At 32.0% G+C, this 17,752-nt stretch overlaps 1 long non-coding RNA gene and 1 pseudogene across 2 annotated transcripts in view; one reads left to right on the forward strand and one right to left on the reverse strand.

Annotated features, from left to right (window-relative positions):
• Positions 1-17,752, reverse strand: part of LOC141563455 (uncharacterized) — a 1,961,515-nt gene that overhangs the window by 1,237,088 nt on the left and 706,675 nt on the right. The window lies entirely within an intron of this gene.
• Positions 11,101-12,653, forward strand: LOC141559718 (DEP domain-containing protein 1A pseudogene; annotated as a pseudogene).

Below are 17,752 nucleotides of genomic sequence, written 5' to 3' on the forward strand. Positions count from 1 at the left end.
GTAGCTGGATTGTATAATTTTTTTTTCATATGATATTTTTTTATTAATTTTATAATTATAAAATTTTTGACAGTATATATATATATATATATGAGCAATTTTTTTAATAACATTATCCCTTGTATTCATTTTTCCAGATTTTCCCCTCCCTCCCTCTACTCCCTCCCCTAGATGACAGGCAATCCCATACATTTTATATGTGTTACAGTATAACCTAGATACAATATATGTGTGTAAATCCAATTTTCTTGTTGCACGTTAAGTATTGGATTCCGAAGGTATAAGTAACCTGGGTAGATAGTCAGTAGTTCTAACAGTTTACATTCACTTCCCAGTGTTCCTTCTCTGGGTATAGTTGTTTCTGTCCATCACTGATCAGCTGGAAGTGAGTTGGATCTTCTTTATGTTGAAGATATCCACTTCCATCAGAATACATCCTCATACAGCATTGTTGTTGCCGTATATAATGATCTTCTGGTTCTGCTCATTTCACTCAGCATCAGTTCATGTAAGTCTCTCCAAGCCTTTCTGAATTCATCCTGCTGGTCATTTCTTACAGAGCAATAATATTCCATAGCCTTCATATACCATAATTTACCCAACCATTCTCCAATTGATGGACATCCCCTCATTTTCCAGTTTCTAGCCACTACGAAAAGAGCTGCTACAAACATTTTGGCACATACAGGTCCCTTTCCCTTTAGTATTTCTTTGGGATATAAGCCCAGTAGTAGCACTGCTGGATCAAAAGCTATTCACAGTTTGATAACTTTTTGGGCATAGTGGTGGATTGTATAGTACAAAATATAAGTAAGAAAGATAGAAAAGGGGACAGGTGATTAAGAGATAAACTACTGGTATTTAGGGAATAGAGAGGTGATATAGTCAGAGCAAAATCTTTTTAATTTTTTTTTTTTTAAAGATGTATGGTGGAAGGACTGGAACAGAGAAAGACACGTGTGATCAAATAGCAACTATAGGGATAAGAGGTCAGGTCTTGAACTAGGATAGCTGGTTGTGAGTAGAGAAAATGGAATACTCTGTGTGTGTGTGTGTGTGTGTGTGTGTGTGTGTATGTGTGTGTTTGTATATATATACACACAATATTATAATATTATAAAGGTTGAGATTTACAAAAATGATATCAGATTGGATCAGTAGAGGATGATACTGATGCCATAAGCCGAGTTGATTAGGAGAATTGCCTTCTATAATAAGAGGGAAATTTGGAAGCAGGGGTTTCTGGGATAAAATGAGCAATTTCTTTTTAACATGTTCAATGCTACAATATGATTTTGTAATGTGAGACTGGAGATCAGGAGAAGGAATAAAAGTTCTGTGTAGGGAATCATATTCCCAGAGATGATAATAAATGTTGATGAAATGATCAAGTGACATAATATAAATGGGGAAAAGAAAAATAGTCCTTGATTAACCCAGATTTAGTAGGAAGCATAAGAGTAAAGAACCAATACATAAAACTGAGAACGAATATTCAAACATTAAGAAGATAATAGTGAGATGGAAAGCTAGAAAGTAGTCATCTAGGAAAAGAACTGTCAAATGTTGCAGAAATATAAATAAAGATGTTGACCAGAGAAAGATCTGTTAGATTTATCAATTATGAAATTATTATTTACTTTAGAAAGACCAAATTCAGTTTATTGGGAATAACAATTAAATTACAGAAGGTTTAGAAGAGAATGATGAGACAGGAAGTGGAGGAACTAAGTACTAGATTTTTTTTATTATTATTATTATTTAATGAGATAAAGAGGAAAAGTAGTTTGATAGCAAATGGTTTTGGTGAGATCAATATGGTAGGGTTTTTTAATGGTTGGTAAAACATGAGCATCTTATTGTATAGCAAGAAAATATCCAGAAAAAATAAAAATACTGATTGAAAATGAGAGAGAGAGAGAGAAATGGAGGGAGTAGGAGGAATAGAAAGAGAGACTTCTGGAACAGTTTGTCTCACTTATGGAAAAGGAGAGCAAGGCCACTGCAGGTGGTGTCTGGATAAACCATCAGGAGTTTCTTAGTCATAACACAGATGAAAAGTCCTGGATCAGCAGACCAGTGACACATTGAGCCAGTTGTAAAGTCACTAGTCCTAAGGCAGCAGGAAAATTGTTACCCCCAAATCAAGGGACACAACAGGCTCATAGTAGATGAGCCATCCCAGCATAGTGGACAAGCTATTCCCTCAGGGCTGGAACAGGGAGTGAGTGACAGGCTTGGGACAGTGCCTCCTGTGTCCCAGGAACAGAGCTCAATTAAAACAAAACATAAATGAGCAAACAACAACAAAGAACCCTGATCCTCCAAAGTTACTATGATGACAGGGAAGATTAAAACATAAAACACAGAACAGGACAATAATATTATAATGCTTATGTGTAGAGCCTAAAAGGAAATATAGATTTATCTCAAATCCCCAAAGTCTTCTTGGAAGAATTAAAAAATGTTCTAAATGTCATATAAGAGATGTAGATAAAAACTTAGGAAAAGAAACAAGAAGGATTCAAGAGATGCAACAGTTTTGATAAGGAAGTACAAAATTTTCCTGGAGAAAATAATTACTTGAACGAGACAATTGACAGAGAGAAAAAAAATCCACTTTAAAAAAACAACTTTTTCACAAATAGAACTGTCAGATGGAAAAGGAGGTACAGAAGCTAACTGAAGAAAAATAATTACTTAAAGATTAGAATTGGGCAAGAAGAAGATTATATCTTTAAAACATCAAGAATTAGTCAAACAAAAATCAAAAGAATAAATACAACAGAAAAATGTAAAATAACTTCATGGAGAAAAAAAAATCTGAATTAAAATTTATCCACAAAGAATTTAAGTGCCATCTGAAAGGCATGAAAAAAAAAATAGAAAATAGTCTGGTATAATTAATGTCCCAGCTAGCTCTCTGGAGGTCCTCTTAAATGGGCCTTGGTTTCAGCAACATAATCACCACAAGAATAGCCAGGAATAAACTCCAAAGTCTTTATTATCTCCTTCACCTGAAGCTGGGCAAGCTTTGTGAGGGACCTTCAGATGGGCCTTGGTCTTCTTAGTGGATGAATGCAGGAGGCAGGAGAGCCACCAGGATTGTGGAAGATGGAATCCCTGTAGATGACTTTGTCCTCAGTTTAAATACCCTATTACAATTACATCAACTGTAGAACTATTATATCACCATGCTAGGTACTAAGTATATGTAAACTAGATAACCAATACCTCATCAATTCCACCTTGTTAACACCTTGTTGTGAGCCTTAAGTATACCTTTTCAGAGTTCCTTCCCTCTACATCTCCCACTTTCTTTGTTTTTGAACACAGGTGGTCATGCCCTCCCTGACTTCTCAAAGAGGTGAAAACCCAAAAAAAGGGGAGAAGGTGGGTAAAAGGTAGAGATGATTTAAAGTAAAGCACTAATGAGGATGAAAAGGGAAAAAAAAGAGAGAAAAGTATAAATGGGGGCATAGGATGAAAAGAAATAAATTCTTAAAAAACATAATTGTGAATGGGCATAAGAACAATTCTTCCTATTAAAAAAATGGATAGCAGAGTAGATTAAAAACTAGAATCCTACAATATATTGTTTAAAATAAACATATATGAACCAGAGAGATACAGAGTAATGGTAAAAGATTGGCACAGAATATATTATGGTTCAGCTGAAATATGCACAAAACAATAAGGGGTAGCAATCATTTATGACAAAACAAAAACAAAAATAGATCTAAATAAAAGTTAAAAGAAGAAACTACAGCATCTTGAAAGGTGCCATAGACAACGAAGTAATATCAGTACTAAACTTATATGCACCATGATACAGCATCCACATTTTTAGAAGAGAAATTAAGAGAGCTGCAGGGAAAAATAACACAAGTATACTAGTGGGGGATCTCAAACTCCCCTTTTTGGAACTGGATAAATCTAGTCACAAAAGTAAATAAGAAAGAAATTAAAGTAGTTAATAGAATTTTTTTAAAGTTTTGTATTATAGATCTCTGGAAAAAATAATGGGGATAGAAAGGAATATTCTTTTAGCTTAGAGTTAATTGTATTTTAATATTGAACATCTAGATCAGATGCTATCTTTTTTAATAGCAAAGAGTATGAAGAATAATTGAAACTTCAAATCCAATTCTAATACTTTCTATGTTTATCACAATGGATAAATAACTTATATGAGTTTCTATTTTCTCATCATCAAAAATGGAAATCATTGGCCTTTTGCATTGTAAACCTTAGGAACGCCTTATAAGCATATAGCTTTCAGTCTCTGAAAACCAGTAGTAATATGTACTGTCACATTCCTTAGAAGCTGTTATGACTTTTCTCTCATATCCTAATGGAAAGAAGATATGTTTCTGTACTCAGAAAATGAAAGCAACTTAAGTATCTGTTGAGCCAATACTGAACATATAATTAAACATGGATGGCATATACAATTATTAGTTAGAAAGATGAGAACTTAAGAATAGTCATGAATTACTCTTGAATTTTAAAATAATCACAAAAATATATGGCCTTGCCCTCAAGCTTTGTATCTTGTGGAGCTGTTTTGTTCAAAATTGAAATTTTTGTTGCTATAGCTATACATTTGCATATATACATGACCCCCCCACACACATTTTATATATATGTATGTATATTGTGCATATACATATGTGTATATGTGAATTTCCTAATCTTAAATCCATTATTTTCTATTAAAAATTATCATTCTTTATACACACTAGATGAGTTCTTCTATTTGAACAACATGGAATTATACTCATTATCTAAGCTTCTTCCTGAGCATCTGGTACACAGATGTTTCATACAAGATAAAGATAAGCTGATCGATAACACCTTCTTATTGTAAAAAGGCAGAATATTTATTCATTGTTAGAATATATGTACAGTTGTCACAGCCAATGTAAATATATCTACAAAGAATTTATCTAGATATATGAAATTTAGTGAAATAGGATATTATCATCAAAACTGTAATTCTTCCATCAATTTCACTTATATGATTTTCCTTAACTATCTTCTTCCTGCTTCCTAATATGAGGAACTCCTGAGATCACTGTCCTACTTAAATGTAACTCTTCTGGCTTAGAACCTATAGATGGTGCTTTATTCAATAAAATACAAATTAAATTACTTTTCCAATTTTCTCTTTGCCCCAAGGCAAAAATGAAGTATACACATAGTGCTTCCTTGCTGCTGAAGGTGAAATGGAGTATTATACTTTGGGTGGAAAGAAATAATGAAGAAAATTCAAAACATTGTACTGATGATCTAGCTGTAGGTTATATAGCATTTGGTCTTGAAAAGAAAGGATGAAGGAGAATTATTCATTGTCTTCAAACATATAAAGAGATATCATGTGAAAATTTTATTTGAACTTAAAGGATACTACCAGGACTTTTCTTTAGAAACTAAAAGAAATTTCCTCATACTCCTTTCCCCCAAAAAACAAACAAAATTCTTATTATTTAGAATTGTCCAACAAAGAAAATAAGGTTGCTTGGCAAGTACTGAATTTCCTGTCTTGATGGTATCTAACCAGAGAGACTAAAGACTCCCTTCTACCTCTATGATTCTAATTTATCACATGCTAGAATCATAGAGGTGGAAGGGACTCCTTGAGCTCTTGTCCAAAAGATGAAACTTTTTGATGACATCCTCTGATTAAACACTTTCAGGAAAGGAAATTCACTCCCTCTAAAACAATTCTGTTCTTTTGGTTGGCTAATTCTAAATAGTAAGAAGTTATGTTTTTTGTGGGTTATTTGGTTTTTTGTTGTTGTTGTTGTTGTTGTTGTTGGGGGGTGGGACTTCTTTCATTTAGTTTCTAAACAATGGCTCTAGTATCACTCTGTAAAGTCAAATAAATGTTCCATATGATATCCCTTCATATGTTTGAAGACAATGAATATCCCTTCTGCATCTTTTTTATATAGCACATAATGTGTAAAATAAACAACAAGGGGATCCTAAGCTCTCTTCCAATTCTTATCAATTGAATCTGAAAGAAACAAATATTCAATAGAAAAAATTCAACCTTTCTTGGACCTAAGTGTGGAATCAAGTTTTGCCAAATTTGTAATGGGGGGGGGGGAATAAAATTATCCAAAATACTATCCTTTTTTCTATTTGTAAAATTAAATTTGACTTTCATGGTTTTTTAAAATATTAATTAACTATATGATCTTGGATAATTCATTTTCACACTCTGAATTTTGGTTTCCCTATTTGTAAAAGAAATGGCTGATTAGGAGAATTTCTGACATGCTGACCCATCATCTGGCACAGCTGTCTTAAGAATGCAGACATTTCTATTCTTCAAAAACCCAAAGATGGGCAGAGAATAAATTAACAGGTCAAAGGAAAATAGTGCACTCTAGTGTTAGCAAAACATACTGTATCTGTTTTTTACCAAAAGGCCTTTTCAAGCCTTAAATGTTTCTTCTTAGTGAAAACATATTTGCTTATCCTGCAGCTGAAAAAGGCAATTAGTAATTCATGAGTAATTTAGGAAACGCCAGCTATAAAGTTCTAGATATTTACATAGCTCTCATAAATTACAGTCACAAACTGTAATTTGTTAAATTGGAATCCTGCTAAAAGCTTACATTTACATAGAATATCCAAATGCCAAATGTTGACTGCATTTTTGAAAACCAACATATCGGGGCTATTTTCTCATCAAATTTAAATTAATTCCAAATTTCCTATCATGAATGATAAAGTCTCACTAAACACATATATTTAATGAGGTTTGGACAGTGAGAAAAGTCCATTCCTCTATAGTTAAGTTTTAGCACCAGGAATTAATTACACAAGTGCAAAACATGAAGATGGCCAAGAATTCACAGAAAACATATAAAAAGTGCCCAGAGAATTTAGAAAACACTATTAAAGATTAGGGCATTTCTAATATTACTATCATTCTGTGGAGGGTGGAGGGTGGGGGGATCAGGGGTGAGGGGAGAAAGAAAGTCCATTTCACTCTGAGATTCTATAGCTTACCTTTTAACATTCCTTAATACTCATTAGATGTATAACTTTAGGCAAGTCACTTAACCTGTTTGTTGCAGTTTCTTTATCTGCAAAAATGGGGATAATAATAGCATCTTCCTCCCAGGACTATTGTGAGAAATCAAATGAAATAATAATTGTAAAGTGCTTAGTGTAGTGTCAGTCATATAGTAAACACTATATAAATGTTAATTGTTATTGCTTTTATTATTTCCCAATTCTCCATTATAATATTATGGAAGTTAGGTGGCACAGTGGATAGAATTCTGGAATTAAGAGACTAAAAGTCTCATTTTCCTGATGGTCTCAGATATTTGGTGTGTGAATCCAGGTAAGTCACTTAACTCTGTTTCTCATCTATAAAATGAATTGAAGGAGGAAATAGCTAATTACTTCAGCATCTGGGTCGAGAGCCCTAAATAAGGCCACAAGAGGCAGCCACAACTAAAAGGATTGAACAACAAAACAACAATCAGGAAAATTATGATAGTTTGTTTAAAAAAAAAAAAATCTCTCTTTTCTACACTATTAGATTTTCTGTTATTAATATTCAAACATCAAAGTATTCTAGGCCTTAGGGATCTACATATCAAAGCAGATAACATAAATAAGGAATAGTCTAATAATGTCTAAATAAATAGGAAGTCAGATAGTTATTCAAGTGGGGTTTTCAAGAAATAATTGATAAAGAGTATTGATCAATAAATCAATATTTATCAAATACCTACTATGTACTATGCAATATGTTAAGCATTAGATATATAAAAAAAGGAAAAAGAAGTGTGTTGTCAAAGAGCTCAGTCTCTAATAATAAGATAATATGCAAACAACTATGAACAAACAAGCTAAATCCAAGGTAAATAAGCAATGACCTTTAGAGGGAAGACTGTAGTATTGAGGGATTCAGAAAAGCTTCCTGCTAAAGGAGGAGTCTTTGCTAGAATTTGAAGAAAACCAGGAGATGGATTTGCGATATTAAAGAATTCCATGCCTGCCAGAGAGTCAGTCAAAATACTCAGAGTTAGGCCATGAAAAATCTACTTTGAAAAGAAATAAGTGGGGCAGAGTCAGTGAGTAGATCACAGGATAGGGACTGTAAGACACAAAAAGACTGGGAAAGAGTGGTATGTTATGAAGAAATTTGAACATATAGGGTATTTTTTTGTATTTAATTTAGAGGTGGAATAGAAGCACAAGATTTTATTGAATGGGGAGTATCAGTATTAGATTTATGCTTTAGGAAATTCAAACTGACAGCTGAACTTAGAATGGATTATAGTAGGGAGAGACTTAAGACTATAAATGAACCAGCTGACCTCTTTAGTAGTCCAGATGTGAGATGATAAGGCCTGTGACTAGGTTGACAGCAACATCCAAAAGAAAAAAGGAGGCATATGTAAGATATAGTTCCAAGGCAAATTTAATATATTTGATAAAAAAAAAAAAAAAAAAAAAAAAAGATTGGATAGGGAAGGTAAGGTTAAAGATTGAGGATGACACCTAGTTTGTGAACTTAATTTACTAGAAGGTACCTTGGACAGTAATAGGAAAGCTTGAAAAAGAAAAGGATTTAGGGGAAAAAAATAATAAATTAAGATTTGGATGTATCAACTACATGTATAATTCAAGATATCTCATAATTATATCTGAGGAAAATCCATTCTTATTATGAAAGACAAAAAAAATCTGTAACAATCCTCTCACTTTTTAAATGGATTAAAAAGATCATATAGATGGTATTTATATACACACCCCTCTTTTGCTCCCACCCTCTATTCACACAAAAACAAACAACAAACAAAACAAAACAAAACAGAAGAGTGATTAATTGTACATTATAATAATCATTATTAAGTTTTGGTAAGTAAAATGACATGATGAATAGAAAACTAACCTTGGCATAGAAGGACCTGAATTCAAATCTAGCCTCTGAGACATAACAGATATGCAAACTTTTAAGTGCCCCAGATAATTATCTTAGATTACACATTGCTTACTTGTATGATGGAGGCAAATGGAAGAAAGAAGGCTACTTGCTGGCAATCCATTATACTAATGAAAGCACAAGTTAAGTTTTCCCCCAAAATACTATCTAAATAATACTGGATTTATTAACTAATAGCAAGTTATTAAATAATAAATCATGAAATTGAATTCAGTTAAGCTAAACTCATAATTTAAAAGAAATTTTAATTAATATTTACATGCAATTTTACAATAAAGAAAATCATTTTATCACATCTTAACTGTGAAATAGAGAGGGAATATATTCACATGGAATTTGATAGTATCCTACTATAATTGTGTGTGTGGGGGGGGAGGTGGAATGATATTGAGTAGGCCTATAGTGTCAAATCCAAGTAAAAACAAATCCCTGGAGGTCAATAACTTGGAAAATAATAATAAAAATTATTTTTATTTATTTCCTTAAATATTCTCATCTGTTTCCCAGCCCATTTAAGAGTTCCAAAAGCTATATTTGAAATATCTGAAATAAATAGTAATTTAAGTCTATGGATGGACAACCCATCAAAAGCCCAGACTCAAAGAATTATAATTAATGGTTCTATATCTTAGTGACTCAAGGTCTCTAATTGAGCATTCGGGGGATTTATGCTTAGCTTTTTGATGTTTAATATAATTATTAATGATTTAGAAGACATTTGATGACAGATTAACAAACTTACAAAAGAAACAAAATGCTCAGTGAAAACTAACATATTAAATAAAATAATGAAGATGAAAGTTCATGATAATCTAAATTTATGGGATAAAGCATAGTATGGTGACAATAAGTAGGGATGGGTACAATGTCTTGAACTGCAGTTCAAAAAATCAAAGTCACAGGTACAAGGTGTGGGAATTATACTTATCTGTTTAGTTGTAGAACATTTGGGGTGCTTTGTGGACTAAAAGCCCAAAATAAGTGAGGAACATAAAATGGCCACAAAAACAAAATTGACTTGGATATATATTCAAGTAGTACAATGAATAAAATTCTGGTTTAGAGTTAAGAATATATGAGTTAAAATATGCCCCAAGACAATCACAAGGCATGTAACCCTTAACTTTTGTTTGCCTCAATTTCATCATCTGAAAATAGGAATAATAATAACACTTATCTCCCAGTTTTGTTATTATTCATATTATTGTTTGTAGAACACTACAAAAACCTTACATGCTAAAGGGGTTAAGTGGAGACAGAATTAAAAGGTAAGCAGAAAATTTTTATTTATTTATGGAGGTAAGGAGAAGTCATTGGAATTTGCTGAGAAGCTGGGAGCCATGATCAGTTCTACAATTTAGAAAGAACTTTATGATAGTTGAGCAGAGAACAGACAGGAATTGGGGAAAAATTTGAGTCAGAAAGAACAATCAGAAATCTAATATTTCAGTCATGAGAAAAAGAAAGCTTATATGAGAATAATAGACATGAAAAAATGGAAACAATACTAAAAATGTTGACAATATTGAAAAAAAACAAATAAACATGGTAACATGTTAGATATATGTGAATGAGAAGTTGAGAATAATTGTAGTGGCAAAGAACTGGAAATTGCAGGGGTTCCCATCAATTGAGAGTGGCTGAAAAAATTGTGGTATATTATTTTGTTGGAATACTATTGTGCTATAAGAAATGATAAGCTAATGATTATGTTAGAAAAAGCATGGAAAGACTTGTACAAAATAATTAAGAGTGAAATGAGCAGATACAAGAGAGGATTTTAAGGAATAATTTTGAGAAAATAGTTATTTTAATGATTTTAAATATCCAAATTAAAGTACATAGGAAGACAGATGCTATCTAAATGCAGAGAAAGAATTGATAAACAGAAGTGAGTATAGAACAGTACTGTGCATGCACACATATACACATACATTATATATACACGAATATATACACATAAGAATATACACATAGTCATCTCTAGATGAAAGGGGCAAGGGGAAAAAAAATAAATTTCACAGGAACAGAGACCATACAGACCAAGAGGGATTCTTTGCTTGGGCTCCTGGCACTGGGGCTGGAGACCTGGGCTTTAACAGAGCCTGATAAGGAGCATGATGGAGGGAGTGGTGGCCCTGGGGCCCTACTGGACCACCAGGCTGTAGAATAACATTACTACCTATTTTCAAGCAGAAATGTCTTCTAAGAAAATTCAGGCAGCACTTTAAAAATTTGGCAGCTGTTTTACTGCCTGTGAAGGAATAGATTGGCTTTATGAAACTCTTAAGAAGTAATAGCAATTTTGTTCCTGAAGTTACAAGACAACAGACTGTTCAGCTGTTAGGGAAATTCCTCAATTGAAGATATTAAAGAAAGATGGGGATCAGAAATTCTTGATGACATCAATCAGCTACTCAGGTTTTTACATCTTCTCCAGTTAAAACTATATCATACCATCACCCATAATTGAGAAAAAGCAAGTTAGACAATATTTCTAAAGAAAAAGAAAGTATTTTTAAATTATGGAACTTACCTTGCAGAGCTCCTAAAAAGCATGTCTTTCAGGAAAATACCAAAAATATTAGGAATGAAATTAGAGATGAAAATAAAGAAAACCCAGTAGAGGAAAGAAAAATAAGCCAAGAAGATACTGAAGAAATTTGGTGACATATTCAAGGCAATTACAAACAATTTTAGTGTGCCATATTTAGAAGAAATCTTGCATCCAGCACAAGTAATATTTCAATACATAATACATAACATGACCAATGCAAGTAAACATGGTATGGTTGTATTGCAAAATAAATCAGATGATCTGCCTCACTGGGCATTATCTGCTATGAATTGTCTTGTAAATTGGCCAAGAAATAATACCTGACTCAACTAACTTATGCAGGATTTGAAAGATGTATTCTCAATCTTTGCTGACTATGTTTTAGATTTCCTAGAATTGCTACTTATTTTTGAATATTATGAGTTATTTGTTAATATATTGAGTTTACTGCAGCCACATTTAAAGAGGGCTGCCATTGATACCCTACAAATTTGTTGTTTATACTTCCTCCATCAAATTGGAAAAAGCTCCAACTCTGAATGAAACTAATTGCTCAGATGAATCAGATGAAAACTTCATGATGCAATGGGAAAAAAAGATCACTAATGATACAGACATTTTTCCTATGTGTGCTGTGGGTGTGCCAAGGAAGTTCATCTCCACAAACTTCTTGCTACGTGATTAGTTTCCTTTCTGATGAATCATCATCAAGAAATCCTTCAATTGCCATCCCATTTACAGGCTGTTGTGGAAAAGCATCTGGAGTACTTGAGGAAGGGTCATATTACATATCCTGGAAATGAACTGATTGCTGCTTTGCCAGCTTATTTCTTTTGTAAGCAAATCAGTAACTAGAAATTTGATTAACAGAACATTTCTACCTCTCAGTTAGTAATTGCCAGACTTTTAGAGAATATTATCAAAGACAAAAGCTTAACTCTAATAGAAAAAATGAAAAAAAAAAAAATAAAGCAGTTTCAGAAGGAATATTCTGCCATCTACCAGACAAGATTTCCAACTACAGAAAGTGAAGCTTCCCTGTTTGGTGATAAGCTAGCAATCAAGCAACCAATTCTAATTTCAAGAAAGCCAAAGTTCCATAGCCTTAGCTACTAACTATCAAATTCTATTAAATAAAGTTGTATATTGAATAATATAATATTAGGTAGTCTGCTTTTCCGATCCTTTCCCAAAATTAGTGTGCTACAGATATAGGAGAGTGCCAGATAGTTAGTGATACAAGTACTCAATATTTACTCTGAAGCATTACAAGGAACTCAATAGGACTCAAGGGACAACAAATGAATAATGAAAACCTGACTAGTAACCAAAAGTATTCTGAGCATCTCATTGCAAACCACTAGAAAAGCCATGACAACATGTGCCAGAAGTTGATGTACTTGACCAGTGCCAAAGGATGCTTGAGCAGCATGACTAACTCAGACCCAAGTGTGCTGGGTGGATAGTAGCCATTTGTTCCGAGCATAACTTGCTGAAGAACTTTTATAAACTTAGTAAATTATATGTTCTACCATATTTTGAACTCCTATATATTTTTCCATGTTTTTATATGTGTGGATTTAAAAGCTAAAAATACAGTATGACATTTTACTCAGATTCTGAACACATTTACCCTATTTCCACATGTTTGTTTAGCCAACTGAGAAGCACGACTATGTTAAAGGTACAGAAGAAATGGTAAGCCTTTGGCCTGGGCATCCCAACCGAGAAAGTCACTACACTGATTCCAGCTAGTCTTCTTTTCTCCACTTGGACACATTTTAAGCCCAGTTTAAGGGGACCATCTTTCATAGAAGTACAGGGTCAGAGTTAATGACAACAGGTTTCTTTATAATGTAACCGTAGTACTTTGCCCAATCTCCCTCATTAAAAAATAATAATAATAACTGCTCAGGAGGGATGATTCATTGTTCACTCAGGAGAGTATCATGAACAACATTAAAATGAGGTTAGAGAGCTGCTTATACTGAGGACCCACATATTGTGGTCTTCCATAAATTCATGGAATATTTTACACTTCCAGTTTACCAATTTGTGCTTCACCTTAATAATTTTTTTCTTTAACAAAAAAAGAGACTGAATCGAGAAATATAATGCATTCAACTTCTAGAGAGAATTTCATGATACCTTAATTTTTAAATGGTAGCATTCTGCGTGTTAACTACTTTTTATTAAAAGTTTGCATAGTTTAAAGATAAGTATATATTTTATCTAGATAGCTTGTGTCAAAAATAGTTGAATATATCGAACCAATTACAAGTATGTCCAGATACTTTGTATACACATATTTTTGATATTTAAAAGCATGTGATAATATGATTGTGTTGGACATTGAAGTAAAAATCATTATTTTTTTGTAATGGTTTAATTTTGTTTATTCCTATATTTAATTACTTTAATAAAGATATAAAAAGACATAAAAAAGAGAAAACTACATTTGTATGATAATTTTGTTGTATATTTGCAAAGAACAGCAAATTGTATATAGGAGATTTACAATTTCATGTGCACTCATCTTTTTTATTGTACTATGTTATAGGAATGCTTGTTTTATTTCACACATTAAAATAATTTAAAATTCAAGAATAACCCCAAATTAGCAAGCCTAGGAATAATGAGAATGATAGTGCTCTTGGGAAGTCTAGGGAAGTTGAGGGAAGAGATCATGTCTGATTTGGATGAACTGAATTTGAGATGTCTGTGACATCTCAGAGATACTTAAAAGGCAGTTGGTAGAATTGGACCTGAGGAAAAAGGTTAAGATTGCATGTGCATATAACTGTATAAAAATAACTAATCTAAGCTTAGCTACTGGCTAAGACAGTATAATTATTTTACAATGGAAAGCAAATCATTGGCCACTTTTTCCTAACTTTTGGCCCTAGAAAGATTAATTTTAAATAAAAAATAGTTATAATTCTGATGAGATTAATTTATTGTAGAGTACTACCATCTTTCCCCATCCACGAAAAGTAATTCCAATAACAATTTCATAATAGAGGAGAAATAATTCAACTGTTACCCATTATTTGGAACTCTATGTTTGAAACCTATGTTGTCAGAATAATTCTGCTCTGGTTTCAGGAAATCTTCCCATTATCTACTTTTCAGTATCCATAAATCTCTAGTGAGTATATATCTCCATCTATCCTGCTTTCTAATCTGTCAATCAATAGCTTAAAAAAATGTGAAACAAGAACTGCATTTATCATTCACTTCAAAAAGTTACTAAGGGCTCAACAAGAAATTTGCATATGTCACTAGTTTAGCTGAACAAGGATTAGCAAATTAAAACTTAATTAGCTTATTTTTGCATAATTTTGCAGAAATTATATGCTTTGTACAGATGACAGGTGGGAGGTAAGTCATTTAACATGTATTGAATTAAAGTTTTCATTGACTTTATGAATTTTAATAGAAAAATAATATTTAGCACTTAAAATGTGTGTCAAACTTAATGGATCATCTGAGAAGGCATAAAAAATAAGAAATTATTTTCTAAGAGATAACAACTGACAGGAATAATAGACATTGTCTTTAAATATTCCTGCTAATGAATTAAAAAAAAAATAACATTAAAAAGAATAGATGAAATAATTCAAGCCACTTTTGTAATTCCAATATATTTTTCAGAATGATGACAAAATTATCCATTTTAAAAGATTGCTAATTTGAGATTGGATGGAAGGAGTGAGGAGTTCTGTTTTTAAACACTCTGGAGACAATTATAAGTCATTTACTCATGACCTTCCTCCTCTTTCTGAAGTATAAATTTGAAGGAAAAAAAAAAACTGCATCAAATAGTTTCCTTTCTATGATGATATCCCGTGATATCTTTCTTCCACATAGTTCAATTTTAACAACCCTTTCCTTTATTGTAGGAAATATGTAAGACAAGACAAAGTCAGGACACTAATATAACTGTAATAGATGGCATGACAAAACCTTTAATGTGTCATTTAGTTCTCAGATTCTGATTCCTTTAATTTTGGACCTGTAAAAGACAGTCTTTTATAAACTATATTTTGTTTCTATCTAGCTATCATCTATTTATCTATATATCATCAGAGTTAATCAAAGTATTCTTCCTTCTTCCCTTTTCACATAGCCACCCATATGCAAAATAAGTTTCAGAAAAGAAAATAAGGAAATAAAGATCTCATTATAACTTATCAATCCATTTTAAAAGTCTCAAAATATCTGCAATATGGAATACCCAAGGATCTTCCACTTCCACAAAAGAGTAGGTATTCTCTTATATCTTGACATCTAAGTCATACTTGATTCTTATAGTTCTGATATATTCACTTTTTAGTTTTTTGGTGTATAGTTCTTTTTATTTATATTATTGTAGTTGCATATGTTGTTTTCTTGGCTATATCTATTTCAATCTGAATCAGTTCCTAAAAATCTTTCCATACTTTTTGTAACTAGCACATGCATTTTTTATAGCAAAGTAATATATTCTATTGCATTTATGTACTATGTTTTGTTTAACCATTCCAGAGTAGATGAGTAAGAGTTCAAAACATATGGGCATTTCAGTGACTTTATTTGACTATTTAAAAATATTTTCCAAAATGTTTCTATTATGCCACAGCATTAGCAACAATGTATTAATGTGAATATTATCCCACAAGCCCTTCTATGCAGATTATTTCAAATTCTTGTCGTTTTAGCAATTTTCATGGTATAAGGTAAAATCTCAGGGATGTTTTGATTTATAATTCCTTTATAATAAAATTATTTCACATTCTATTTCAAAGAGAAGTCATCTTCTTTTAGGACTCAGTTTTCTCATATATAAAATGTAAGGGTTTGGAAAAGATGTATTTAAACTAGATGAACAGTAACATTTCTTCCAGATTGAATAGTCTATGAAGTGATGATCACTTATTATGTATGTCATAATGGTAATTCTTCAAGTGGTTTAGTTTAGAGTAGATGATGATTATATTCAATGGTTTCTGAGTAACTTTCCAATTTATAATTTTTATGAATTTCCTTTAAAAAGTGCAGTTTAGCAACAGATATGTTGGACCTTTTTTTGCTATTCCTTTACCTGAATATCATTATAAAATTACTTGTTTGGGGTTAGAGAGTGGAGAAAAACTTCAAACTCAATGAATATTCCATTTGGGATGGATTGGGATGTGCCTGGGTTATTTCTCAATTCTTTCCAGTGTGTATTAACCTAGATGCTTAAACCTACATTGCTTCAGATGCATTAAGCTCATTGTAATTTGAAGGCATCTTAGAGATTAACTAATTTATACTGTGACTGGAATATGGTGATTTTTACCAAATCCCAAGTGAGTAATTGAAGGGATAAGAAAACACATTACTTTCTGAAGAAGTGCATTCCAATTTTGGACATTTCCTCTTTCTAAAAATGTTAGAAATACCCCTTGCTGGGCTGAAAACTACTCATCTGTAAGTTTAACATCCTACAAAATAGAAATAATAATGTTTTAACTTCATTATATGGAATTCATGAGATTTCTCAAACTGTAAAGTGCTATATAAATATGAATAGTTATTATTGTTTTTACTATTATTAAATATTGTCTATCATTTTGCTTAAATGCAGATAGTTAAATTTTGGGAATAACTTGCAATAGTTATTACTACTTTTACATAATCTATTCTATGGACTATTACAAAGGTAGATATAATAACTGATTTTTATGGCTGAATAAATATATTGTGATATAAATTCATTTTCTGCATACTTATTGAAAACATCCATAGTGCAATTCCAGTAGGAGACAACAGAGTGTCAGTTGCTATGTAATTCACCATCTCCCATATCATTTTAATTTCTTCTATTTATTTTCTATATTTAGAAGTTTTTTCATGTCATACAGCTTGGAGAATATTAGTATTTGGCATTATAACATCTATTAAAAGCATTGTTTTAAATGTTTTATTGATTGCTATGTCTGTCTGGATGTGGACAGCAGTTTGGTCAGTGAGAATGGCCCAGTTCCAATCATGTACCATTACTAGTTGAGTTCTATAAGGTATTTTAAGATCTGCATTTTAAGAATAGAATTTGGCATCTCTCGGTCTGTGAAACATAATGAACTTCTGATGTATAATTCTAGCCATTGTCATGTTTTGTGAGTTAATAGATGGGTCCATTTTTTTTGTTTGTTTGTTTTGCTAGAAGAGATAGTTCATATAATTTCTAC

The sequence above is a fragment of the Sminthopsis crassicaudata genome, chromosome 3 (assembly GCF_048593235.1).
Source record: "Sminthopsis crassicaudata isolate SCR6 chromosome 3, ASM4859323v1, whole genome shotgun sequence".
Lineage (NCBI taxonomy): Eukaryota > Metazoa > Chordata > Mammalia > Dasyuromorphia > Dasyuridae > Sminthopsis > Sminthopsis crassicaudata.